The sequence below is a fragment of the Accipiter gentilis genome, chromosome 25 (assembly GCF_929443795.1).
Source record: "Accipiter gentilis chromosome 25, bAccGen1.1, whole genome shotgun sequence".
In the NCBI taxonomy this organism is placed as follows: Eukaryota; Metazoa; Chordata; class Aves; order Accipitriformes; family Accipitridae; genus Astur; species Astur gentilis.
This window is the reverse complement of record NC_064904.1, coordinates 11,175,556-11,203,409: the sequence shown is the minus strand read 5'-3', so window position 1 is coordinate 11,203,409 and position 27,854 is coordinate 11,175,556. Positions and strand designations below refer to the sequence as shown.

The window sequence follows — 27,854 nt, the reverse complement described above, 5'->3', positions numbered from 1 at the left end:
CTTTATAGGGGTCTATAAATTCGTTGTAAACATATGCTGTAGATGGGCATACGTAATCTACAAAACGTAACACACATTCAGTCAACTTCCTCTTCACTGCAGAGCAGGGAGAGAGGTCAAGCGATCGCCATGCCAAAAAAACCCACAACCACCCAAAGGTAAGCCTAACGTCGCTTCTGCCGCGCGTTAGAAATATACGTATATATGGACAGAAACCCGGGTCTCTGTCAGAGGCAGCGCAAGCACGGGGCGCGCGAGCTGGCTGCAGCAGGCAGGAGGACGAGCGGCCGCTCTGGCTGCCTGCGGGCTGCCCGCTCCAGCCTTGGTGGCGTGGACGACGGAGGCACCCCACGGCACTGCAGGTCAGCGCGGTTCCTCTGCTCTCTTCTTCTGACTGCCGGAGAGCAGCGGATATGTTAGGTGCTGCTAAAAATCGATCTTGCGCTGATTTGCTGGGGATTCAAATGCTCCCCCTACTCGGAATGGAAAAAAAAAAAATGAGGGGGGAAAAAAAAAAAGGGAAAACAAAGCCAAGCAAACAAAAGCTGGGTAACGCTTTTTGCAGGCAGTCAGACCCAGACTTAGAGTAGCTTGTCTGAGCTCCAGGCTGTGCAGAAACAACAGACTTTCTGCTGCATTGTATGAGAAAGTTAAGGAGGAGCTTCCCCAGCCCTGTGCTGCCCTGGCAAGAAGGCGGCAGGGTGCTCAGCGGGCAGGAGCAGCAGAGACGCTGCTCGCCCAGAAGTCCAACCCACCCTTTTGGAAACCACAAAGAGACCTTCAGGCTTCGCTTTTCTGTGCCCTGACCCCACGCTGGCTGCTTTAGCGAGCGCCAGGAGCTTGGTGCCCCTCAGCTGCGCCGGTGAGAGGCTGTTCGCTGGCGTGCGGAGCAAGTTGTCTTCTCCTGGAGTTCACCCAGGGCACGTCTCCAGAGCCGCTGGCTCCCGGCCTCTGTTCTTGAAGAGAGCCCGAGGGAGGTCTGCAGCACAGGCCGTTCGCACTTTTGTGCTGTACTTGTTCCTGTTTTGTTTCACGCAGTTCACAAGGCAAGAGCAAGGGACAGCTGGTGACAGCTGAAAATGATGTAGGGTCAGGGCAGGACACAGCAGGATGCAGCTACCTAGCAGAAATTTTAGACACGGATCACCATCAGGAGCCTTTTTTTCCCCCAGAAACACTAGTCAAATTGTGAAAAACTGAAAAATTACTTTTGTTTGTGGGCAGTGGCTCCCATATAGGTGTCTCTGATCCCATTCCCACTAATGCAGCAAACCCCATGCCGTATAATAGAGTCCAACTAGAATAAGGGCTTCACTGGGGACAAACTGAAAGCTGACTGGCACCCCACGCCAGCCCACTGAAGGGCTGCACGTGGTGGGGGTCAGCACTGAATTCAGTCCTTTGTGTTCGGCATCCATCTGCTAGCCCCTTTATAATGCAGCTCTCGCTGGTACGAACAACCTTGCTCCGTCGATATGTCCAACCTCAGTCCAGTACCATGGGCAGCAGGAATGACCCTGCCAGTTTACTGGCTCACACCTATCTTCCAAACCTTTGATGGTGTCTTTACACGGGGAATTGTGCCCCAAAACTGCTTAGGTCCCCACCTCTCCCCGGTGCCTTCTGCAGAAGAGCTACGGAGCAATTTCTCTCAGGCTTTCAGGATGGGCAAGGAGGCTGTGCTGATGCATAAATTTGGTTGGGCATCTGGAGGCAAAACAGCACTATTCCAGACCCTAGCTCCAGCAAGATGGCCGGCATGTCTCTGTCCATCAAAGTTCCTGGCTAGCAGGTTGACATGACACCCCTGGAGATGCATAAGAGGTTTGGGTGCTGCTACAGGGCTGGGCGTAACCATTGCATGGGTGTGAGTGGGGAAGAAGGTCCAGGAGCCCATCAGGTAACCACATCAACTGCCCTATAGCTCTTATGGGGCACGTATCATACTAGGCAGCACTAAAGGTGGAACAAGTCTCTCTGTGGCTCCTGACATCTGCCCTGCCAGGGGGTCTCAGCTTTGCCAGAGGTGGGCAGCCCAGGCATGCTTCTGCTATGGGGGGGGGGCCAGCTGGTATCCAAGTTGGCCTCACAGACAAACTGAAACGTAAAATGCTCTGCGCTTCAAGTCAATGCTAAGGTTTTCCTCGCTTTTAAGGATGCTTTTGACCAAAGTGGTGAAAGAGTCACTATTTTGAGCAGTTTAACAGCCGCGCCTCACAGCGCAGCCCGCATCCTCTCATACTGCCCCACGGCCGCCTGTGCTCGCAAAGGTAACAACAAAAATAAAAACAAGCAGCATGGTGACAATCTTTTCTCTTTTTTTCACTGATAAGGCCAGGAGCAGTCTATATATCCATTTTTATTCATCCACTGTTTGAGAGGCGTCCTGCCTGGCCGGCAGTTTGAGGCGGGCCGGCTGCTGGCCACCAGTTCTCGGAGCCAGAGCAAAGAAAGTGGCCCGAGTCACCTCCAGCAGGTCCCGCTCGGAGCGACGCCATCTGAAGAAGTGGAGAAAGGGAACTGGATAGTCAAAGGCTGAACATAATCCTCCAGCCTTTAGTTATAAAATGGACGGGGAAGCACTCTCCCAACACCAAGACGGGGTGGGCTGAGGGCAGCACCGATGCCACTGCAGCGAGGCGGTGGGTTCTGCCCCAGCTCCCACACCAGCGCAGCAGCTGGCCCAGGCAGGTAATCCCTGTAGCTTCTTCAAATGTTTTTTTTCTTTAGGTCTCATCTCGCAAACGCACGTGAGATAACTGGGCTTTCCATAAACATCCTGCTCCCAGGAAAAGCCAGAGAACAACCCAAGCGTAACCTTGCAGTTCAAACCCGTAACGTACAGAAGAGGACTTGGAAGTGTGTTTTGGCCTTTACAAATTCTTTGCATTCTAAAGATGGAGGAGAAGAGTGTGTCTCTGGTATAATGATTCCTGACCAGAAAACCAAAGAGGTCTTTGGGCACCCGGGAGGGGACCCTGACACGCCGTGAGCGGCTGTGCTCTTTGCTTGGCTGCACAGATTTGCATAGGGGAGATATCTATAGCTGCTTCTCCTCTGGCAGATGAAAACCGACAAGTCCATTGTCTGTATCTGACACAAAGTAGAAGTTGCCAATAACGGGATGTTATAGAAAACCTTGTCATTTCCGAGACAGGCTGAGCCTGACTCGGGCTGATACCTCTAGCCAAGGGCGGCCGATACGACACCGGGATCTGGCCACCGAGACACCGCACTAATCAAAAGGACATCACAGCGGCGAGACTATTGATCCAGCTCGCTTTGTGGTCCCCGACTGATGTCTGCAAGGAAGCGCTGCCTGCGAACCCGTCCACCGCAACACAGGAAACAAAAACGTTAAAAGTGAAGCCAACAGGCAGAGCCGAGGCGAGACTGCCACCGGTCACCGCTCCCTGCTCGCACCCCTGGGTAGCGGAGGTCGGGGACCCACCGGCTCATCACTCTGATCACAGGCTCGGTCCTTACGGGCGGCAGGGCTATATGTACATCCCCGCATCCTTCCAGCCCTCTGCGTCTGGCTGCTAAAACAGTTAAACCACCCAACCCAGTACGGTTTCAGTTTATCACGTATCATGTACAACCCTCTTGGTGCTTGCTCTGTCTGATGATGTTTGCTTCCCTCAGAAGGTCACCCTATAAAAAATACCTGATTTGGCTGGGGGAGGGAGTTTGGGGTTTTTTCTGGGTTTTGGGGGTGGTTTGTTTTTCACCAAGAAAAAATCGCATTGGCCTCCTATAGTTGGATGGAGAGAAGGGAGGAGATCAGTGTGATCCAGAGTCCTGAACTGCTCCTAAAGGCAGAAAAGGAGGGACTGTAGTTTTCTTATTCCATCCCAGAAGGGCCACACTGTCTGTAAGACCCGTGACTGTACGATTTGACTGTATGATCTTACTCTGTCAATGAAAGGGACAGACCACCACATGCACTTGCGTTCTTGCTGCTGTCACCAGGGTGCCCACTGAGTCTCCCCTTCCAAACAAGATCCCCAGCCTCAGCATGTCCCTTTCTTTGTATTATGAAAATGGCTATTAATATGATTATTATTGCTACCAGCACTTCAGTCTGATGTGAACTTAAATACCTGGTTTCGTACTGAACCACAGCATTAAGGTTTTTCATTAAACTTAATTAAAATTGAATAAAAATAGAAGAAAAGTTCGAAACAAAGTGGTGTTTGAAATTTTTAGAAAAGCAGAAGTTCAGGAAAAAAGAAAGTTCAGCTTTAATTTTCTTTAGCTTTCAGCCATGTCAATGTAATTGGATTTTTGCGTTTTTTGTGGAAGAAACCCAGCCACTCCAGTTATGAGCTGTAAAGCTAAGAAAAATAAACAAAAAAAGTTTCACTTAGCCTTTATCTGTTGCCAAATCAGACCGTGCCTTTTGCCTGAAGCAGTTATATTACAGCAGAGATACCCACATAAGAAGGATTTTCTCATAACACTCATGGCCATCGCCATCACTTATGTCCTCAAACAGGATTCACTTTACTTTTCTGGGATCACCTTGCTTTCTGTTTTGCCCAGTCCTGGATTTTTCCTTCCCCCATCAAAGGCAAAACCGTGTTTGCACTGTGGCGTACATTTTGCATCAAGGGCAGCACGACAGCATCACTCTGCCGCAAAGGCGCGGGGTCCCCCCACCCCGCTGTCTTGTTGGGGACAAATGCTGCCCAGGAGCAATTTCCCCTTGGCTGCCCGAGTCCTGCCGAGGGCACTGGGGAACGTAGGACCACACCATACTCATATTGCTGCCTTCACAGGTCATCGTGTGCCTTCCCCCCTTTCAGAAACGCCCGCTGAAGGACAAGTGCGGAAGGGTGACGCTGGCAGCCTCTTTGGAGTCACTCCTGATTTACAGCACACTACAGCTGATTTAGAGATTTCTATAGGAATGGCACTTTACTCCTGGTTGCATTTGGTCCAGTGTGACTGCTTGGGTGGTGACAAGGAGCAGGATTTAGGCCTGTATTATGGCGCCATTATTTTGATAATGACTTCTGCTTAACAGACATTTTTTTCCTCTCTGCTGAGTGCAAGCCTCACACTGAACCAAGAGCTATCCAGAAGTCCATTAAAATGCAAAACTATTTATACTTCACAGAAGGACCCTTTCCATGAGCACCTTTGATAGCCTACATGGATAGTTCTCATTCTATTTTACCAAAGACCCCATTACAGTAAGCAAAAAGCCGGGGGTGTTTTAAGTGATGTGGAAGCTGTTAAACATTTTCACCAGGTCTGTCAAAAATTCACGTACGTAAAATGAAGTTGCAAAAAAACCCCACACACCCCCAAAAAAATTTCTACAACCCAGTTTCCAGGCTACCGGCACTGTTTTGCATGTGCCCAGTCATCAGGTATGGGCAGAGCCTGTACGATCCAGGCAATAACACTTTTTCTTAATCAACCATATCTGAGTTTCCTCTGCCTATAGCCTATAGGCAGCACACTGGTATTGTTGTACAAGGTGGGGAAGAACAGCAGCTGAGACCTCTATACGTGATTACACCCACATAACCAGAATTATAGAGGGTGGATATTGCAGGAAGAAACCAAGAAACAGGAGAGACCTACGTACACCCTGGCCTTATCTCTGCCTAATAGCAGAGGTGGTCCCACCACAGCCACCTCCAAAGGGTCACCATTGGCACCGTGGTTTGGGCTGCTCCTTGGTCTGAGTTTCCTTCCCAGCTGTGTGGTCTGGGCATCGCAGATGCACCAGGGGCTCAGCATCCTGAGCGCCACACGCCAGCACGGCTCAACGGCAGCGGCTCCAAAGGGGATGTGAAAAAGTTTATTGCTCGGTAATTAAAATGGAACTCTCGCCTGGCACACAGCTAGGAGATGGAGCAGGGGAGGCTGCCACAGAGGTTTAGCTTCCTTGGGGCACAGCTCATGAAGGAGAGCATCCCCCCCGACCACGCAGCTTTCTGAGCCCCGTGCCTGGTGTCAGGGTTGCAGACCCAGGCACAGCCAGCGCCTAGAGCCAGCACTGCAGGAGAAGCCCCCAGGGGCAGGCCTGGGAATGCAAAACAGCTCCACGGACAAGCCCTGCTCACATGTGCACAGCATGGATGTAACCCAACAGCAGCATAACCAACAGAGAAACGGCAGAACGGTTGCCCCAGGGTTGCTCCAGAGAGAGGAGGGGAGCTGAACCCACTTTTACACCTGCTTAGTAGGGAAAAGAATATCCAATTGCAGTCTCTCTGCAATAAATGGCTCTACAGTTTCCTTCTGTTCCCTTTGGTCTTTTTCCATTTCTTATGGACCTTGGTCCTCTTTTTCTTGCTTTGACCGTTCAGGTTTTCCTCTCAGTGTAATCAAGTGCACAGCTGTCCTGAAACCAATTTCTCCTCTCCCAGGAGAGGAGAAATATTAAAGCCAGATTCTCCTCCCTCAGTTCCTCTCTCCTCTCCACATTCCACAGATTTCCATTTCCCCTAACCCTAATTTTCTTCTGCTGAAAAAAATCCCTCAAAACAACTAACCGTCCTCCCCACCCTCTCCCTCTCCCCTCCCGTTTCCCCATCCCTGTTGCTCTCCTGCTTCTGTTTTCTTCCCAGTCACCTGATTGCTGTCCACCAGCTGGTCTTTCCATATATACACACACAGCTCTCCCTTCCTTCCCAGCCTCTCTTCACCCTATCACCATTTTTTCACTCATGCTAATTAGGCCCTCAGCAAACATCTTCTCTAGCCCCCTTCTCCCTCGCTCCTTTTCCATGCCTTCCTAACCCCCCTGTACTGGCATTTTCCCCTCTGGGGTTGCCTTTAATACCATCCCAGGATAAAGAGGCCACCCAGTGCTTCCAGAGGTCTGCGTGGGCTCTGGCAACCCATGTGAAAACACCCTTGCTCAGAAAGCTGACCCAGCCCCACGCGACGTGCGCGTCTGCCACGCTTGTGCAGCTCAGCATCAATCAGGAGCCACCATAATTACGATCGCCCCAACCGGGGCCCACCAATTAAGAGAAAGAGATCAAATCATTACCAGCAGGTCAGCCCACCAACACTGGCTCTGCAAGCACAGCCATGCCAGCTGCCTTCCTCCCCCAGCATCCCCAGCTTGGCAAACTCCTCTGCTGCAGTCCCAAATCACGACCATCCAGGGTCGGGCACGTGCAGCTGGACTGCACCCGAAATGCTGGCTGCCAGGAAGGGCTGCCGAGGCTCTGCGTGGCTCTCCCTGCGGAGGGGAACGGAGCCACACGGGAGCATTTCACATCAGAGCTGCTGTTCATGCCACTTGCCCTCAAGGACATATGTTAGAGCAACAGCATAACTTATGAACAGAGTCTTGCTCTGCATCCTGGTGACAAGTTTCCAAATCTCCCACTAGCTCAGGTCACCAACAGATTGTATGATTCAGATGCCAAACCCCTGGTATCTGGGATGGTTCTAGTTAAGAAGGGAGGAGATAGGGGCTTGCGGCTCCTGAGGAACCCAGCCCATTGCTGGGAGAGGAGATGGAGGGACAGGTCAGAGGGGTTTTGCCCTGTACTCCTACACTTTTGTGTGCTTTTGCCAAAGCTGGGCTAGAAGAATGTTTCCCTTCCCAAAAGTGCCTTTGAGCTGCTTGTCCCAGGAGTATTTGTCCCAGCATGGGATCCCCAGGCAAAGATTTCTGCGACTGTGGGAAAGCAAAATACTTGCAAAGAAAACCGGCCCAGCTCAGTATATTTTGTTTCAATGTCACTGTCATTTTTCCTCCTGATCATCGCTGTTTGTCTGTACCATCAGAGCAACCAAAGCCCCACTACTGGGCTAGAACCTGACTGTGCCAAACATGGAAAGATGAACTCTCTGGCGCAACGGAAATCATCTAGACAATTAGCTTGCTTTTTAAAATCATTTGAAACAAGAAAAGTAGATATTTTTTTTTTAAACTCTGAACACACTGAGAGATCACTTATCTGCCAGTAGCAGGAGTTCTGCAGTTGTGCTGCTCATAGGCACGACCCACCTGAGGATACAGGAGGCGAATGCAGGCACTTACAGCAAAGCGAGTTCTTGGCCAGCACTCCCTGTAACACCCAGGCTTTACCTCTTTCCAGGCTACCCATAAAGGCTATAGGGAATAGCAGGTACATCTCTCACAGGAGATAACCGAGGAACTGGGGGTTGAGACATGTAAATGCATGGTCAACTCCACCGAAGTGACACCCAAAGCACAGTTTTGCTGAGAATAGCCCTAGCAGACCCGCGCCTTCAGAGACTCATTGCTGCGAGCACCAGGCCGCAGAGATGCTTTAGAGGATTTGCCCTGGCTCATCACAGCCCCTCCTCAAACCATGAGGAGCCCACGTGGAGCCAGTGGGACTAAGGACCAGAAAAAAGCTCTGCTGAACATATATGAGAGCTGGCACAGGGACACTACTGTCCCTTCCCAGCCCTCCAGGGCTTTTCTGAGGACAACAAGCCACCACAGACGCCTCTCTGCACTGCAGCTCTCCCCGCTTGGAGGAACACCCGCTTGGGATGTGCTTGGCCCCACGTGAACTCCCTCCTCCCCCTGCCAACTGCAAATGTGTCACTGAGGGACATGGCCAGAGCTACCCCGGTGAGCAGTCGGGTGCTTTTTATTGCAAAATCAATGAAAATGAGGCAGTTTGCACATGAAACTGTCTCAAAAAAACATTTGGCAGGGATGAAGTTATTCACATTTTTTTGCATCACCAAATCTAAAGGATTTTATTTAAAATTTTAAAAAAGTTTCAGTTGATTCCTTTCCCTCTCTCTCCCCCTTTGACTTAAAAGCTGTGTTAGCAAATGCCACAATGCAGCAGCAGTGCTGTAAGCTCCCAAACAGCCGCCTCATTAACCTCACGGCACAGGCAGGCAAATGAATACTAGAGGACTCCTTTAAATTGCTCTCTGCTTTTCCCTTCGCCTCCCACTCTCTGCTCCCCAGGACGCAGCTTCCCCTGGGTCTGCTGAGCAAACGTAGCCCATCTCCTCTTCCACAAATATTGCACTCCTGTACGCGGCAGGGATAAACCCTCCAGGCTTGGGCTGCACCCCTTCAGCTGCCTCTGGGTTCACAGGGGCTGAGGACCATCCCAGCTCCTCCCCAGGTCAGGGCCAGCGGTCCGTGCCACAGCAGAGCTTTGCCTGGCCTGGGTTACCCGAGCACATTGGCAGTCCTCTGGGTCTGTGTCCCTGCCCACCTAAAACATTGTTCCTTCGCCAGTATTTGCCAGCCGCAGGATGGAACGAGTATGCCCATCTCCAACCACGGCTTCACCCTCAATCTTGCCAGGTGAGAGCACCAGCAGGTCACCCACGGTGCAGAATTGGTCCTGGTCAGGTACAAGCACAGGGAGACTGAATTACCTAGTGAGCTGGCTGCTACGTGCCAGGGCTGTGCCAGATGTGGGAAGATGGGTAATCGCCAATGAACTGTACAGCTGGGACAGACCTGACAAACACTATCTGATCTTGCATCAAGCCAGCTGATACAGTCTACTTGTCAGAATGTTTTAAGCCCATTCGGACATGCAGCAGAGGCTCGTGCTGCACCAAGGCTCTGCAGCAAGGGGGTCATGACGGCAGTGATCCAGCACCCAGGAGCAGGCATTCAGTGCATCAGCAAACCAAGCTCACGGTTCTCCTCTCGTCCAGCTCCTGATGTTGAAGTTGGACAAATCTGCATCATGGTACGATGCAAAAAGCAGCAGCACATTTTAACTGTGCTTGTTGATAAACAGTAGCAACAGCCCCAGCCAGCCAAAGAGAATTTTTAAGGCAGGGACTGGCTTTAGACAGGATTAACAGTACATATTCTGGAGATGAGGTACTGGTGTAATAGGAAGTGATAGAGACAAGATCAGCAGTGCTTTCCTCTTAACAGCAGTGATTCATCCAAGAAAGTTAACGAAGTAAAGTTTTTCTGGAAAACAGAACAAGGTTTGTCCCTGCAATTATACAAAAAAAAAGTCTTCATTCAACAAGAGTCATTCCTAAATTCTCCATTGAGCATCAGCAATTTCCTTGGCCCCCTCTTCCCAGGAAAACCTTTAGAAATGTTGAGGAGGAAAAAAGAGACGACAGGAGAAGGCTGTTCAAGAATGCCTGCAAGTTAGTAAACAAAAATCAGTGTGGAGTGCCGTTCCCTGTCAAAAATTTGATCACCTGATTTTCTAAGGATTCCACACTACTTATTTGCTTTACTAATTTTTAAGAAATTTGTGCATATTTATTTCCATTTGAGTATATTTCCAGGCAGCCGTAGTGTTAGTTTTACACACCCTCTCCCTGAGCTGGGCCTAAACTGCCCCCCCCCATTCTGACATGGTAATTGCTCCTGGGGAGATGCAGGCCAGGCACAGCTTCCCCTCCCATGGCCAGCGCTGGGCAAAGGACTGGTAGCACATTTATGGCTCTGAGGGCCATAGCTGACCTGGAACAGGTATTGCCTGGAAGGGTCTCAGGGCTGGAAGCTCCAAAGCTCAGGTCAGCAGTACAAGAACTAGGCACAGAGGTGCAACTCGTCCAGATCCTCGTGAAACAAGGACAACCCCTGGCTCCTGCAACACCAGCCCTCCAGTGGAGGCAAACTTTTAAAAGCGCTTGTTTTCTTTGCTGCACCCTAAAAAGAAAAAAATCATTTGATGCGTATTTCCTGAAGCTTTTAAAATGCTTGCTCCCTGCTGTGCTCTGCCAAGTGCTGCCTGAGCCCTGACACCGTTTGGAGGAACAGGACAGATTGCGGAGTTAGAGTCGTCGCTGTCAACTCACAACCAACACGGGCTTCCCATTCCAAGGGCAGGAAACAGCAGGTGCTGAACACAAAAGCAGACCTTTAAATCAAACTCTAAAACCTGACAGTCTGCATTCTGGTTCCCGGGGGGAACACTGAGGAATTAGGTTCCCCCCCTCCGAGCCTGGACAGAAGGCGAATACCCCACGCCAGCTGATAAAGCACTTCTCAGCCCGGTGGCTTTCTCCTTGCCTCTCTGTGCTGCTCCGCAAAGGAGCTGGACGTATTTGTAACTGGAGGGTCCCCACAGCTCCGCATGCTGCCAGCTCCTCATGCCTCCTGACCGTGGGAGCCCACCTGGGCTGCTGACATGGCTCTGAGGCCCCTGGGGACAGCTCTGTCCCAAGGGGCTGCTGAGGAGGACAGATGCCCAAATGCTCCCCAAGTTACACCAGCAGCCCCACGGAGGTGGGAGCGGGAGAGCAAGGAGTTAAGGCTGGAGGTGGAAATGCTCTTGAGGAAAGGATCAGGCTTCCCATGGTGGGTCTGATTCATTGCATCTGCTCCAGCTCTCCATATGGCTGGTGTAAACCTAGCTTGGTCCGGGTTTCTAGAAGGGAAGCCAGCATTTTCTCCTCACCCATCCTTTTCAGTGCCTGCACACCCACCATTTGCCACCGATACACTACCCACTGAACGCCCACTGAAACATCACCCGTTGGGCTGACTGCCTCTGCTTTTAGAGCACCCAGGGACCACGGGGCCATGGGCACAGTGAACACTCGCCACACCTTCTGCTGCCCACGTTCCTCCGCTTACCCTTTCCCTATGGCTTTTGGGCTGAGGACTATCCTGCCCTGCCCGGTACCTCCAATACGAGACATTAGCAGAAAACAAAAAATAATTTCCTTCCATCACTGGCAGACACCTATCATAGGCCTTGGTTTGTGAAAGGAGAGAAATGTGTTTTCAGGGGCTTTCTATGCCTTTGCGAGCTTCCACCCCAAAAAGAAAAGGGGGATTCAAGCACCATATTTTCACAATCCGCAGTAAAATGTTACATACCTACAAAGCTGAACCTGAGATTATAAAGTAAGACTAAGTTGAAATTTAGTTCTTTTGCTTTAGTTTAAGAGGTTGCATTTTCAGTGGAACCTTAATTACTTCTTCCAGCTGTAGGTCTTAAATAAGCCTGTCAAAAGCTCACGGGTTGGGTTGGAGTGGAAATTTCTGTGTAGCCAAATTTGGAGCAGATTAAATTAAAGAAAAATAAACCACAGAAGAAAAACAAAATGACATCATGTACTGAACTGGAATTAATTTTGCTTTCTTGCCAGCCTTCTGGAAGTAGTCACCAAGTCCCACATGCCTGTGCCCAAGGTGCTGGGCAGAAGGAGAAGAGAGCTGCTACCGTGTTAATACAGGGAAGACCATCTACCAAAAGTTGAAGAAAACCTAGAATAACTAAAGTCAAACTTCATTAGGTAACTCCTCAGTACAGCTGCATTTTATCATCTCCCAAGGTCAGTTTTCCTGTGAGAGAATGTCAAAGTCAGCAATTCACTTTTTTTTATTGATGTGCCACCTTGCAGCAGGTTCCACATAAATTTAAACGGGTGCAGTTTCCAAGCGGGTGGGCAGCTCTTGTGGTGTGTCACCTCCCCAACAGGGAGCCCTTCACGCTGGCTGCGGCTACCCCCGGAGCTGGCTTGGGGCAAAACCAGGGCCAGCCTGGGCTTGAGAAGTTTTTGGCCACCCAGAGCCATGGACTGGGGTAGGGTCCCATGGGCGCCCCCCCCAGCACCACTCACGCTGTGCTACAGCCTTCTCTGGGACAGCAGCGAGACCAGCATGGACAGCCCACAGCAGGGGCTTTGATGGGACAGCAAGAGTGCCAAAGCCAAGAGTCACTGCTGGAGCATTAGAATCTACCGCCACAGCACAACCCCCTGAAATTTGGATGGAGAGGTGGCCTTAAACCCCAAAACCACATTTGGAGCAGAGAGACTCCCCTGGGTCATCTTCCTCGCTTTTTCCCCCTACATTGAAAGGACGTGTTGCTCAGCCACCATAGCAGTTGGGACATGAAGCATTTGGGACAGCATTTGGCCCTGGAAGAAGAGGACCCTCTGCAGAGGAAGGGGCACAGGAGGGAGCGCCTGCAGCAGAGGCAGGGAGGCTCTGCCCCTGGGAGGGATCAGCTTGCAGCCAACAAGCCATATTTGAAGGTGTATGCACTTTATAGCCACACCACACAGCTGCTGGCCAGCTGCCACTGCCGCTTACCAACTCTGCCCTCGCTGTTGGCAAAGCCCAGGGCTTTTCTTTGATGAAGGCACCTCATCACCCTCACCTCTCTGCCCAGACAGCCCTGTACACTCCCCAGTCCTCTACCCCACGGTTGGGCTGGTCACCTGGCTGGAGCATCCCCTTGCCTTCATCCTCCTCCGGACTCATTCCTGCAGGTTTTGTTGTGCCTGACCATATGTAATGAAGCACAGATCATCAGCTATCTCCATGTCCTTAAAAAGCAAAGAAAAAAACACCTAAACACCACCATGACAAACTCAGTTTTTACAGCCTTCCAGGCCCCCAGCAGAAGCCACACTATCACATGCTTTCTCAGAATGGAGTGGCGTGATATTATAACAAACCTTACCCACCTAGACCAGGGAAGGAAGCCGACCCTCTCTTTTATATTCAATACATTGAGTAAAATACAATCCTCCCAACCTGGTGAAAACAAAGTGCCCCCTGCACCCACCTCCCCCCCCCAACCCGGGGGAAGACAAGAGAACAGACAACTCGTGACAGGCGCTGTCACCTCCCACCGCACTGGACGGTGCTCAAAGCACAGAGCAATCTTCCTTGACATCTCCAGGGAAGAGAAAGATGTGTCCGGAGCCGGCTCCTCTACTCACAGCAGGAACACGTACTTATGCGTGTCATCCATCCCCCCACCCACGCATTTTCTTTGCCATTTCAGAAGTGCTTAGTGTTACTTTGGGCTTTCCCCCGCTGCTTTTCGGTGACATTCATTGACTGTCAAGTTTTTTCCCCGTCTCTGCACCAACCAGCAAGCCTCGCACCGTGCGGGTTCGCAGAGAGACGGGAGGTGCTCTCACCCCAGTGCTGGGGTCCCACTCAGGGATGGGCTGAGCCCTTTTTTTGCTCAGCCCCACGCCACGCCAGGGCCGACGGTAGCCCACCACCATCGCATCCCTACGTGCACGTTGTGCCATTTCCTCGCCAGCTCGCTCCCTTTCCCACGCCAGATCACATTGCCCTCTAGTGGAGCTGAATTTGTAAAAAGCCCTCAGCCTGCAGTGACAATGACTGGGGAAATTAAGAAGAAAAAAAAAAAAAAAAAGAAATCCAAACCCAGCAGAGCAGCTCCCAACCAAGCTCCTCACGCGTGGGAGGAGCGGCTCTGTGAAGACAACAAGATCCAACAGGCAGCAACCGCAGCGCACCCAGCGCTGAGCCGTGGGGGGTACCAAAGCCCCTCCAAGCGCAGGGACCCACTGGCCACATAATAAGAAACACCAGAGCCAAGCACCTGTCCCTCCATGCTGCTCGGTCCTGCGAAAAGCAAAGCAAGCTTTACAGAGCCAATGAGCGCAGTTTACAGCCATCCCAAAAGACAAGGCCAGGCCCTTTTACGCACCATCTGGTTCCCCTTTGCACCCAGGGCTGAAGCCTGAGTTATCCGCAGGCTGCTGCATTTTGTACGAACAAGCAACAAGAGATGCCTTCAAGACACGTGCCCCTCTTGGGAGGGAGGAATTTAAGTGAGCAGTTACCAACCTCTAAAATGCAGATGATTTTGAGAGGGGAAACACTCCAACTATTCAACCAACTGAGGTGGCAGGTTAGGAACAAAGCAATCCCTGCAAGCTGCTCCTGCACTGGCATCCGATGAGAAAAGTGAGATCAAATATCCCCACTTACAACAAGTTTTCAAAGCACCTTGCAGGACCCATGAACTATCAGGACAGCAGCCTGTCACTTCGGAAGGGAGGACAGCACAGCTGGGAGCTGCTGGCCTTGCCAGTGACACACGGGACGCCCTACACCCCAATGCCGGGGCCAAGCCCTTAAGCCACAGTTCAGTCCCAAGACACAGGCACCCCCCAAAGCTCAGGGGAGGCTGAAGCAGCCCCTTTTCCCAGCAGTGTTTTCAAGGTGAATCCCTACCAGGTCCCACGGGGCAGAGCCATTGGAGAAGCTTCAACAGGAGCCACAAAAAAACCCAAGAAGCATCACCAACCGCTACAAAAGCTGCCCACCTTCCCAAGGAGTTGATTTTCTTTGGCAGCCTAGCTCCAAATCCAGTAAGGGACAGTCAGTGCAAGACCTGGTATGCTCATTGCAATAACTCTGCTTTGGCACAGTAGGTCGGGCCAACGTCGAGACAGCTCTTCCACTGTACCGGCACAAGCCAGACTCTTTCTGGGTCTTGGTGGAAAACCAGCACATATGAGAGGAGAATTGGGCTTTCATGTCACTCCTCCACCTAAGAACAGTTAAAGTTAAAAGCAACATGGCTATTTTTGCCTTACAGGCCAGCACGGACCAGCCTCGCCCTGAGTTCCCTAGCAGGTTTCACCTATCCCAGGATGCCACCAGCCACACCAGGGGCTTGGGGCCACGTTGGGTCGGGGCATTGTCCACCTTAGCCTTGGACAGATGGTCCCAACCAGAGTACTTTGGGCCTTTTGCAGGCCTCCCCTTAGGTGTTGTTCAGCAACCTCTTTTTAAAGTTTCTGTTGCTTTGTGGTTTGTGGGGCTGGATGGCTGCCACCCCATGACTGCACCACACAATCATCCAGTGTGAGCGTTTGCTGAGGGGAAGCTCACCAGGGCTCAGATGCTGACTGGAGCCTCCCAGGGTTGACATCCCCTCAGGCACTCACGCTCACACACATACACACACACACACCCTGTAAGGGCATCCCCCACGCTCTTCTTGGGGTGGCTCTGGGCATCACCAACCACTGGGCAGGGCAGGTTTGGGGGTTGAAGCATGTGGATCCTCATGTTGCCTGACCAGTAGCACCTGGTCAGAATACAGGGCAGATTGCTGCACCCCAGCAGGACACAGAGGCAGGGACACACATGCAGGGGGGAGCAAAATTCTTCTCCCTCTCTTGATCCACCTCAACCGGGAAGGTTCACACCCTCCTGGTTAGTCAACATCCCTCCATGCGGGAGTTTCAGGTGTCCCTATGCCTCCGACACTCAATGAGGGCTGGGCATTTGGTGTCCATATCTGCCTTTGGGGTTTTGTTTCTCCATCTGTGCTCCTTACAACCATGGCTCAGGTGTGAAGGCCATGCGGGTGAGGTCCTGCCACCAGAGGTGCACCCTGCTCTCGCAGGACATCCCCAGAGCAGCACCAAAACCATCCAAGACTGGGTAGGAAAGGAAGGGAAAAGGAGGTCAGTGCACAGGAGGGGCTCCTTCCTCCAAGCCTGGGTCAGTGGATAACAGCCCAGCTGTCCCTGCCAAAAGAAGAACTGTGGAGGCAAACAGCACTCGGTTTTCCCCAATATTTCTGCTCATGTTGCTCTGCCAACAATCAGCATTTCCGTAATTTCTCCTGAGTACCTGTGCGCGCCTGCGTGGTTCACAAGGCTAAACAATCTTTGCTCGGCCAACACATAGGTGCAGGAATATGTTATAAATAAGCCATCTATAGTATGTCTTGTTGACCTAATCCATCTTTTTATATTAAAAGGGAGCAGATGCTGTGCAGGGCACTGGACTGAAGTGCACAATCCCCTTCTGCTAGGCAGCGGGATGTAGCTGATCACTACCTTAGGAGAAGATAGACTGTTGGACTCTACAGCACGTTTCACATGCCTCTCAGACACAGGCCCATTAGTCAGATCCTTCTCTTTCCCACTCTTTTTCCAGTTTTACTGCTATCCCTTTCTCACTCATCCACCCAGGTCCTCCCAGTCATCAACCAACAAACACCCACCTGGCAATGGCTCATTTCAAGCATCTCCCTGCTTCTGGCAGCTCCCTTGCTGTGTTGGGAACCAAATGTCAGTCCTTTGGCTGGCCCAGGACAACTCATCCTTTTTGGGAACAGCATCGCACCTCATTGCCCAGGACTGAGGAAAAAGCAGCAGCATTTGACCCTCTGGTTCCTCATTCACTATTGCTCCTTGACCAACGCCGTGCCCCTCTGGGGACAGCCACACACACGGCAGGTCCATCACAGGCACCCAATGGTCCATAACTGCTGAAGCAGCACATCCACTCCTGCTGAGCGAGGAGGGGGGCAGGGACGGAGGCAGAGCCCCTTCTACTCCCCAAGGAAAGTCCATCCATGGGAGAAACAGCACCAACCTCTCCCCAGCAGCAACCCCCCTCCCTCCCCCAGCCCTCTCCCCCCAACTCCTTCACCCACCCAGCCCAAAGCTGCTGTGCTCTGCTTGTTCCTCCACTGCCCAGGGCAGAGCACATTGAAAAATTAGTATATTTTCCAACACATGCTAATAATAAAGAATAAATAATCCCTGATCTGCTCAGCCATTCCACTAGTGCCAAATGGGGACAGCATTTACCTTCAAATGTCCTGAGACACAGCATCCCAAGCACAAGATCTTTAAAAGGCCTGAATAGACAGAATTCAGCAGATTTATGCTATTTGGGACATTGAATCTAAATTTGGAATCAAGCAGTTGCCTTCCTGTTAGGCCTTAGCCATTCGCTTTCCCAGAAGTAGCTGCCTGTGTTTCCAAGACATTTGGCAACTTTTCTGTCTCTCGCTCACGTCATGACAACTTCCATCAGCTTCTGTAATAAGGTCTTCAAATAAAAGGAAAATGCTTTAGAAAGGTAGGGTCTCCTTTGATACGGGTTACAGAGGGCATAATCATCTTTTACCAACCTCACAGATTGAGAGAAGTGGTTTTGGTTACAAGTGCATTTTCAATGAAAAAAATGCACGTTCAATGAAAAAGTTTCAAAGAATTTTTTCATTATTACTAATGACAAATTCCATATGCGTTCAACTAGTGCCAAGTTAGGTCTTGTAAACCATTGATAGAGCCTTTTTCATCTGATCATTAGTTACAAAATTAGTTCTTTGGGAATACTATCTCCTTGGAGTATCAGACAAGTTGAAAAAATTTCCCCTCTGGGGAATTGCTGGTTTAATATTCAGATTCAATTATCTTCTAAATTTCTGGTCTGATTCTCTGGTACAGTTTAAATATACAGTTGAAGACGTTTAGTAGGATATACTTTATCTTCAAGCTGAAATTTATATTTTGTCTGGGAGCTTGGAGGCTGAACTGCTAGAAGTAGAAATATATTTTCTTTCCCACCTCGCTCTGAGCCTGTTCCCCCTGTCTGGCGCACATCACGCGCAGCACCGTTACACGTAAGGCTAATTTTGCAATGCACAGGTGCTTTGTAGCACCACTCCCCTTGTGAGCGCAGCTGCTCAGATGCAAAGGTCTGTGCCCCAGAGCCCCACATTACAAGCGCCCTCACGTACAGCCTGTTTCCCAGCCAGGATGAAGCAACTCAGTGATGGCCATCCAGCTCAAAGGGCAGAAATCCACGTCAGAGGAGTCCCTGATGCAACCAGCACCAGGAGCGAAGGGTGGTAGGAACAGAACAAAATGCTTTTTTACACCTAAAAGAAGGCTGGATGTGGGAACGAGGCATACAACACCGGTGGTTGCTGGAGGAGAGGAAACCTCACCCACCAGTGCCAGGGTACTTGCCGGTGCCCTGATGAGAGGGAGAATTCCAGTCCCTAGGGCTTTTAATCAGGCGTTTAAAATAATAAATCTTATTACACTAAGCATATTACTGTAAAGCCTTCAGCTGTTAGTGTTCAGCTGCTGTTGGAAGGGCTGGACGCAGCCACAAATCAGCCTAAAAGCAAAACTTCCAAAGTGGCAAGACAAAACTTCCAAGAGAAATAATTACTTTGGCCAGGGAGACTCAGAGCCAGCACAGCAACCATTGCTCCCGCATCCATCACGAGCACCGTGGAAGCACTGACTAGTTATCATAGGGAACCTTTGGGTGATGTCCCCTGAGGCCAGCTGCCAGCAGATGTGCCTTCCTCCAGCCTCACACTGCAGACTACCCCCACCGCCCCGGGACCCACCTGCTCCCTGGGTCCCAGCTCTGAATAATTTAGATGGGCAAGTTTTCCCATACCAGGGACCAGCCCACACTGAACTCACCGTTGTTAAGGCATGCAGAGCTCTCCACAGGCTTCGCTTCTCCATCGTCCAAAACACACATGAGCCTCATTAGCCCCAGCCCAGCTCTTACACCCTCCAGGGATTTGGAAGCCCACCTTCATCTTCCAGGGCAGAGGAAGGGTCCCTGCAGGCACAGCTCAGCCCCTGGTAGAAAGCTTAACAAGCTTCTCCCCAGCCCAAATCCCAAGACTGCCACACCACTACTGAACACACCAGCAAAGAGCAATGCCCCAGGGCAGCACCTCCTCTCCAGGATTCCCAAACTAGATCTCCCAGCTTCCAGGTGCCCTCTACAGACAGCATAAATAGCTAAGAGCAATCACCTGAAGGCCAATCTGGAGGAGCTGTAGGTTGTTGAGGGTTTTTTTCTGTCGAAATGAAAGCTTTAACCACCCACCTGGGGAGGGGTTTAGCAATCCAGGTGGTTTCTGTGGGTATCTGGGCATTGATGGTGTACAAGGGGTCAGAGGCAAGTGAGCTTCACTGGGTCTGGGTCTGTGCCCACCCAGCATCCTGCAGAAACAGGCAGAAACTATGCTGGGTTGCACTCGCATCAGCTATTTTTGTGTCATGGGTTTTTTTCAAGAGGTTTTAATATTGGTCAGCTCCTTGTGTGCTACTTGTTTAAAAGGGACCTTATCTTGAATACCCTGTTTTTGATATTATCAGCTGTGATTCCAGCACTTAAAGATAACACCAGGCTCGAATTATCTAATGTAAAAATCATCAGTGATCTTAAAAACAATGCATTTGAAAGTGTCTTTTAATTTCTTCATTTCCTTGGCCTTTCTAGGGCAAAATTATAAGCTAGAAGTTGAGAGCTGGAATAGAATTTAAAATAAAATAAAAGCTAAGGTTTGACTCTAATACCAGGAATGAGGACGTGGGGCTCTAAAAGGATTCTTGAATATTTGAAACCAGAACAGTATTACAAGAACCAGCTGTGCTAAAACTATTCATCGCACTGGTTTTTTGGAAATCTATATTTGCAAAGTATTGTGTGTGATTTGAGCACCCAATGAGAATTGAACAAGAAAAATTCAACCCTGAAGATGGGGTTTATTGAACGTAAATGACTGAAAACAGGGTGTCTGCTGAGTCATTCAGTTAGTGCCAGACTGTCATCGTTGTCACTTACTTGATTTCCTTCTCTGTTCATACCTCTCTGTTTCACAAGGGATGGAGAAGACAGCATGCATGGAGGGGTCCGTGGAAGCTGTTAGTCGTCAGCGCACTCAGATCTGTGACTGAATGCTGCAGAAACACCGCTGACTTCAAGCATAAGACACAGCTGGCTCCTTGAGCTGCTGATGGGTAGGAAACGGGCAGGTAAAATGAGATCTGTGTCGCAGAAAAAAACCAGATCCGATTTCACAACACTGCACGCAGGATGCCTCCGTCCGACCTGTCCCAAGGAGCGGGCCGGGAAGCCGGGGGGATTTCCCCAGTGGCAAAGGATTCCCAGAAAAATTGTCCCAATGCACGCGTGCCTTTCTCCCACCTCGGGGAGGGGATGGCGCCTGGACCAAGGCAGGCAGAGGCAGGCAAGGGCGGACGTGGCCCCTGAGCCCGCTGCTCTCCCCCCCGGAGCGGCCGCCCTCCAGCCCTGCTGCGGCGGTGGCAGAGGAGGCTGTGCACGGACTGCCCGCCTTGGGATCTCTCCTGACCAGCCTTTCCCAGGCCGTTTGGGACAGCAACATCAACAAAAACAGTTGAAGGCCCATTAAGTATGAGTCATGCATCCTGTGACAGCCTTTGCACGTGGGGACTAAATATTAGGAAACACCATCTCCCACTGTTCCCCGTGTACCAGTAGCCTCCAAACCAGTGTCACCCAGTTCAGCACAGTGCACATTCTGCCCTGCAACTCGCACTGGTTCTTTAAGGGAGTTTCTTGGCCCCTAAAAGCAGAGCCCAGCCATGCAGTGATCTCACCGATAGCTTGGGTCCTGCTGGGGAAAACCAGTGCTAGAATAGGAAGTCTGATGTTCGACAGCCCTGGGGCTTGCAGCCTGGGTTTGAGGTACATCTTCTCGTTTCTGAGACACTCTCTGAAACATTATCCATGGTTCCTTAATATGACCGGCTCTGAGCAGCCTCCAGAGCACAAAACTATTTTATTAGAAAGTCCTCGGCTATTCAGGACAAACTAGGAAATCAAATGGGATGAAATACAACAACTCCGACGAATGTGGCACTCCGCTGTGTTATCCTGTTTGGAAAGCCTGAACTAAATCCAGCAGTGAGAAAAATCTTGATTTCACTCCCGATTTAACATTTGAAAGACTAACACGGGATTACACTACGCAAACATGCTGTTACCAAATTAGTTGACTTCAGACCCTCTCCGGCTCGATAAGTGGTTGGATTGCTACGGCCACATTTTGCTCTTCACTGCAGCAGGCTTTTGGGTGACTCCACGTGAGGCCAGGTGGCTGCTACACTTTGCAGCAGGAAAGCATAATTTCACCCTCCTATTTCTTCATTTCTGGGGCCAAAACTGCTCTTGTCTCCCCTTCTGTGCTCAGGCACGGAGATCTAGACAGAGACATTTCACCACCATTGTTGAAGACCATCTCCAGACAGGACTCTGGTTCTAACACACCAGGGGAGACAAGACCTTTGCTTTCCAGTTTCCTTCTCCACTTTCTTTACATTGTTTCTCTTCTTGCCATTCCTTTCTCCAGGAAGTCCCCCCAGCAACAAGACCAAATTAATACTTGCAAAGGGTGTCACACTAGACTGCAAATGCCCCTGCTCTTTGTCCTAAAATAATTCTCACGTGAGTGACTAGAATACGGGCTCCCTAAATTGTGATTTGATTTACTTTAGCCTAAATGTGGGCCTTAAAATTATTAAGACTTTTAAAAGCAGCCAGAGAGTGCCCAGAAGTGCCATTTTCTTCTGGACCTCGGCAGGGCATGGCTGTGTCCTCTGTCGGTCCCAGGGGTGGCTGTCCTGCCCCGAGCAGCGAGAACAGTTCTTTTTCGGTTGCTCTCTTTGATCCCAGGAAGAGCTGCATTTGTAACAGATAATGGCTCAGGGTGATATTTGAAGCTGGCAGATCCAAGCTGAGCTGGCAGGGAGGCGGCAGCTGGCCCTTGATGATTTTCATGTTACCAGAGGATGGAGAGTCAGTGCTGGGCACAGGGACATGGTCCCACCAGCTGTGGAGGGACCGGGGCAGCTCTCATCTCAGCAGATCTAATTTGTCATCTGCAAATATCTTCTTGCTAGACATTACGCTGTATTTGGTCTTACACACACATGTGCACGTGTGTTCCCATCAGTGGGGTCGCTGATGTCCCTCCTATGTTGCCACTAGGTTGAACACTTTAATTTAATCACCCAACAGCTACAAGACACTACAAAGTGACCCTTGAGGGAAGTGGAAATGCCGATCTCCAGTCTGGGGGGACCCTACCACCATACCCATGTACCACAAAACCAGTAGCTCAGGTAGTCCAGAGCCCAAAGAGACTTTTGGGGTCAGACAGGACTACGTGACAAAGCCCAGATCCCAAATCACCCAAGAAACTGGCAGCAACCAGATCAAATCCAACATTTGCACTGAGCATCTTGGCAGGCCTGCGTACAGCGTGACAAAATCTTAACTCCAAAAGTACTAAATCTGGAGGAATTTTAAATCCAGAAATGAAACACTTATACTAGAATCAGCCAGTATATAAAGTGTGTGTTCATGGGTGGGAGCTTACATGTTTGCATCCCATGCATGCACATTTGTATGCACTCATTAACTACTTTAATTTTTAACAGAAGTTAAAATCTAAGTTAGATCACAAGAGAAAAGACTCACTTGTATTAGTCACATTTTTCATAGGCAAAATCACAGCTCAGGCTGGCACCATGATCTGCTTTTGCTCAGCTCTTTTTCCACAAACAGCATTTTGGGGCACAAACGACCCAGGGTAGTGAAGCTGCAGAGAGCCAGCCCATGCCAGGGGCAAATTCCAGGCCTGGCCTAAATGGGCGTTAATTCACATTCAAATCAGCTGAAGTTATGCCAGCCTGATCCTGGACTGGCCTAGCTCCTGCAGCTTTTCTCCTGAGTTTTGTTCCCAGCCTGTCACTGTAATGAGCATATGCACCCAGAATTTTGGCATAGAAGTGAGGCGAGGAGGGCTCCGGCCTCGCTGATCAATCACAAAACTTTACATTGGACAGGACTGAAATCAGTCACCAATTTATCGACTCCCAGCCTGATGAGGTCTGTGATGATCAGGAGCATTTGGGGATACATATTTATGTTCCCAGTAATGAAAACATAGGGAGTTATTAATAGACAAATCTAAAAGCATCTTTGAGACGGTGTGAGGTCTCATCATCTGGCAACACGTTGCTATACCCACTGCCGGGAACGTAATCAAGTAGGTTGCCATCATGCACCCACCAGTAGCAGCAGCAGCACGAGCTCAGCCCTGCTTTGGGGCCAGCTCAGTCTCCACCAAAGGGGCAGCAACATTTTAACCCCCCCTCGAAGGCACTTCCTTGCAGAGGGAATGGGTACCAGAGCCTGGGCACAGCCAGGACAAGGCTGGATTTCCTGCTTACCAGCTCAGCTCTTTCCACCTTCCCTTGGGAGACAGGCTCCCTTTTCCTCTGTTCCCAGACAGACTGAGGCAAAGCCTGGAGCCACCCTCTGGTTTAATGACAAAGGTATATGTGGGAGCAGGAGGGCACTAGTGAAGGATGCTCCTGCCCTGGGGGCAATGACAAAGGAGGATCCAGAACTTAACCTTGCTCTTCTTACCTTGGAATAGGACCTGACAGGGGCTGGGGAATGGCTGCACCAGTCTCAACTTCATGCCTAGACCTTGTCAGCATGCGAACCAGGAGGCTGGGAAGCACTTCTCACCACCCGCATCCAGCAGGGCCAGAGGATCAGGTAGGACTTGGCCGCACAGGGCAGGTTTTCAACGCACTGTGCATCATTATTCAGCACAAGGAACAGCAATGCAATGTGCTTGTCCATTTGTTTTTATGTCCACTCCTCTATTCCCCGCCCCCTGCCATAAGTTTTCCTTGAAACTGCAGGCACAAAAGACTTTGCTTTCCGGCTCCAAGATAGCTGTTATGTAAATAGACGAGGCAGTACAAGAGAATACCGTCCTTTTCCAGTAACGTCTCTCAGGTCTCTGCTGTTGCTCTGTAAAGGTGGAGGTGTTGGCTGGGGTACACGCTGCTAGAAGGTGAAAGGCTGGAGAGGAAGGTGGTGTAGCCAGCCGATTCCTGGTTTGAGTGCTCGGTTCCTGGGTATGGCAGGGTGCTGAACACCTAGGGGGGAAATATTCTTATTATTTAAAGCCAAATATATGTAAAAAACGAACAGTTTCACCTTTTTGTTTTCTTAGAAACTTGTACGTTTTCTAGGCATAACTTCTTTGAATATTTTAAAATACAGGTATTTCATATCTGCTCTGTTCTCATTCTTTAGTGTGGTTGTCTGGCACCCCATTGTAAAGCTCTATTTCTAGGTCATTCTGCTATAAGGCTGTTTCAAACAGCTTACAATTAGTTACAGATTTGTAAATGATCACATATTTATGTAAGGAGAGGGATTTTTTTAAAATACACATTTAATAAGACACTCAGAATACAAACTAGCTATGTTTGGGGATTTTGTTCATTTTTACGGTGTTTCTACCCATTTATTTTATGGGATCTGGGGAGTGGAGGCTAAAACTGAGACCTTGTAAGAGCTTATAAAAGAAAAGAACAGACATATTTTTCATGGCCATTTGAATAGCTAAGTTGAAGAAAAAAAAAACCAGCAATGCTTTTTGTTCACATCTCAGACAACGGTTTTCAGCCAGAGGTAGAAATAAAACCACACACAGAGCCCTAAGACTGAGCAGTACTTGCTTAGCATCATTTTTTCTCAGTGCTGGACACAGGCATGGAGACCTGTCTTTTCTCCTCATGGGCTTTTCTCCGGAGCACCTCACCAACGCAGCGCTCCGCCGATGTGAGAGCATCTACTTTAACTGCAGCCCGAGGAGTGGAGGGCTGTCGCTATCCCCACCTTCGGGACTGGGGCACACAAAGGAGAGGCTTCGAATAGCCATTAATTGCAGGGGCCCAAGCAGAAAGCCCCAAGACCTGAGTCATCGGGGTGCATGGCACCGTGAATCTCTCTGTATGTTTAAAGCATCGCTCCTACTAACGTCTCTCGAAGCTGCGGGCACCTGGCGCTTCTGTAAATCAGATTTTCAGGTCTTCAGCAGGGATCCAGAGAGCGAAGAAAACGCATTTATGGGCCACCCACAGTCAAACACCGTGGAGGTCCAGACACAGATTTGCACAAACCAGGTCTCCGTGACCGGGATGGACTGAGTACCCAGCGAGCCAAAAGCTCAAGCTCCTTCTGTGTGGTTGATTACACAGCTCACATGCACCACTTCTGGCCCCTGGTTTTACAGCAAACGTCTTGAAAGGAGAGGAAACAGCTGGTGAATAATTCATTGTGTACCCTCCCGGTTGTACTGCAGCCTCTCTGCCGGTTTGCAGGCAGGGTTATCTGTACCACCATGAGCCATTCCCCCAACGCTGCTGGAAACAAAGGCTCCCTTTTTGCGGCTGTTTATCCAAAGGACATAGAGAGGGATGCGGGAGGAGGTGGGGAAATAGCGGTGGTCGGAGATCCCACCCTGCAAGATCCCTCCTCAGGGAGCGGAGGTCCATCCCAAGGAGGGCTTGGCACTCGCACCCACATCCCGGGTTTCTCTGCCAGCTCTGTTCCCCTAACCACGATGTCTGCTCCCAACTTATAATTACCCATCCTCCCGTATCGGAAAGACTACTTCTGAATGTGGTAATGAAACAGAAGTTGAAGGATTATGAAAATTAAAGAATCGAGCAACTGAATGAGCACGGTGGGGGAAGAAGGCTCCAGGAACATTTTGGAGGCTAAAGAGCAGGGCTGGGCACTGCAGGATGTAATGGAGACAGGGACAGACCCCCGGCAGGAGCTGGGGCTGTGCCAAAAAGTTGAGCAGAAGTATGCTGCCTCCTTGAAAAGTCACTCCGCCCAGGTACGTACCAGCACCCTCTATCTGGAGTTTGGTGGCACAGAGCAGCCCTGGGAGATGTGGCAACAGGGGCACTAGCTCCAGGGAATGCTTTTTGGGGAAACACCCCAAGCAGGGACGAGCTGTTCCCCAGGACAGGACTGCCAGCTGGGGTTACCACACTGCTCATCTTGTGCTGGGGACCCCAGCCATTACCTCCCTTCCAGCTCATCCCAAACTGGTAGGAAGTTACTATACTTGCTGCACCTCGCAGCCCATAACTCACAGATCTGTTCATCGGTGACACCCTACTATATTTTTTTTGCCATCACTTGCAGTGCTTTAGATGTTGCCCGAGTCTGGCTTGGGGAATGTCTCTCCAACATGTCTTTAGATGTAATTAAAAAAAGATTCTTTTATCAGCTGGCTGCCCCAATTAGCCTGCGGCAGGGATGGAGACCCAGGAGAGGTTTTGCAAGTGGTTTTTACGGAATTGCAGTAAAAACCTGTTTCCTCTGCCATCCAAGAAGTTTCCTGCAGGAGCGAGCCAGGCGCAGCCACGACGCTACATGGAGGGTCGCAGGCTCCATCTCCAGGCATGGCTGCTTTGGGCAGGTGGCGAGGGGAGGTGGGCACACAGCCTCACAGTGCTCCCCCCAGCCTGACCCCGTTCCCCCCACAAAAGGCCGGGGGAACAGCCCATTTCCAGGCCCCCGCTGCCAGTCAACGCTGCTCTTTGTGAGCTGCGCAGATGCAGTGGGAAGGAGAATATTGGTCGAATCCTGACAGACCTTATGCTAATTCACCAAAGAGCATTTTAGACCATACACGGACACTTAATCGAGTGGGAGAGACAGCAGCAAACACGACATTTAATTATGGGAAAGAAAAACGAAGTCTTTTACCCTGCATTTGGCGTTCTCCCAACACACAGAGTTAATTGTTAGGAGGGTGTATTAGAAGGCAATGAAGGAGAAGATTGAAAACCCTGATTATGCAAAGGTCCTGAAAATGCTGGATTTATTGAATTTCACATGAGAAAACACAGGCTGTGCCATGCTGAGGGCTGTGCCAGCAGCCAGCTAAGAGCTCGAGGGGTGTATATGTGCATGCTAGAGGGGGACAAAACACCCCAACCACTTTATGAGCCCCTGCCAACTGCTGGCCGAGTCCCACTGCATCCCTAAAATGGGACCAGTCAATAGTCTGGGGTAGATGCCTCTGAGGCATGGGCAGACCTTGGTGTAGGTGATGCACAGGTGGGCAGACCTCAGCGCAGGTGAGGTACAAGGCCGGCACATTCTTCAGGAGCTCAATTTTCCTTTGGAAAAGGACCTAACCAGGTAAAGCTGGAAAGGACATTTTAGCTGTGACCTCTGTGTAATATATTCAGCTGCATTTGCCTAAATTTGACAAGAGCGTGCAGCAACAGCAAGCCCCAACTGCTTTGGGAAGCGCTGGCACAGATGCCTATGAGAGAACAAGAGCCGTGGGGCTGGACCATTCGAAGGTCTGTCAGTCCCAGGTTTCCCCAGAGGAGGGGGTACTACAAGAACAGAGAATCAACAAAAGTGTTTCCCAAAAAAAAAAGCCCACTACCTCCAACAGTTTGATTTTTAGGCAGTTCAAATGGCTGCGGTGTAGCCTTAGTGTCCCTCAGCGTGTTTCCCCACGAATTTTTTCAGTTGTCCCTTGAACCACATAAACTTTTAGCCCCTTTTTTGTTCATGCCTGGTCAAAACTACATGTGGAGCTGACCTGTGGATATAGTCGTTATACCATGATCCTTGGCCTAACGTATCTCCCAGGGAAACTCCCAGTTGGGTGCCAATAATTGCCAATTCCTTCATGCCATTGACAACC

At 50.3% G+C, this 27,854-nt stretch overlaps 2 long non-coding RNA genes across 2 annotated transcripts in view; one reads left to right on the top strand and one right to left on the bottom strand.

Moving 5' to 3' along the window:
• The window catches only part of LOC126050502 (uncharacterized), a 33,852-nt gene extending 9,888 nt beyond the window's left edge, over nt 1-23,964 (bottom strand). The window contains exon 1 of the long non-coding RNA XR_007509568.1: nt 23,735-23,964. This is a non-coding gene — a long non-coding RNA (uncharacterized LOC126050502). The remainder of the gene's footprint in view (nt 1-23,734) is intronic.
• Nucleotides 108-3,606, top strand: LOC126050504 (uncharacterized). The gene is made up of 2 exons (XR_007509569.1): nt 108-158; nt 2,731-3,606. It is a non-coding gene; the product is annotated as an uncharacterized LOC126050504 (long non-coding RNA).
• Nucleotides 23,965-27,854: the final 3,890 nt, after the last annotated feature.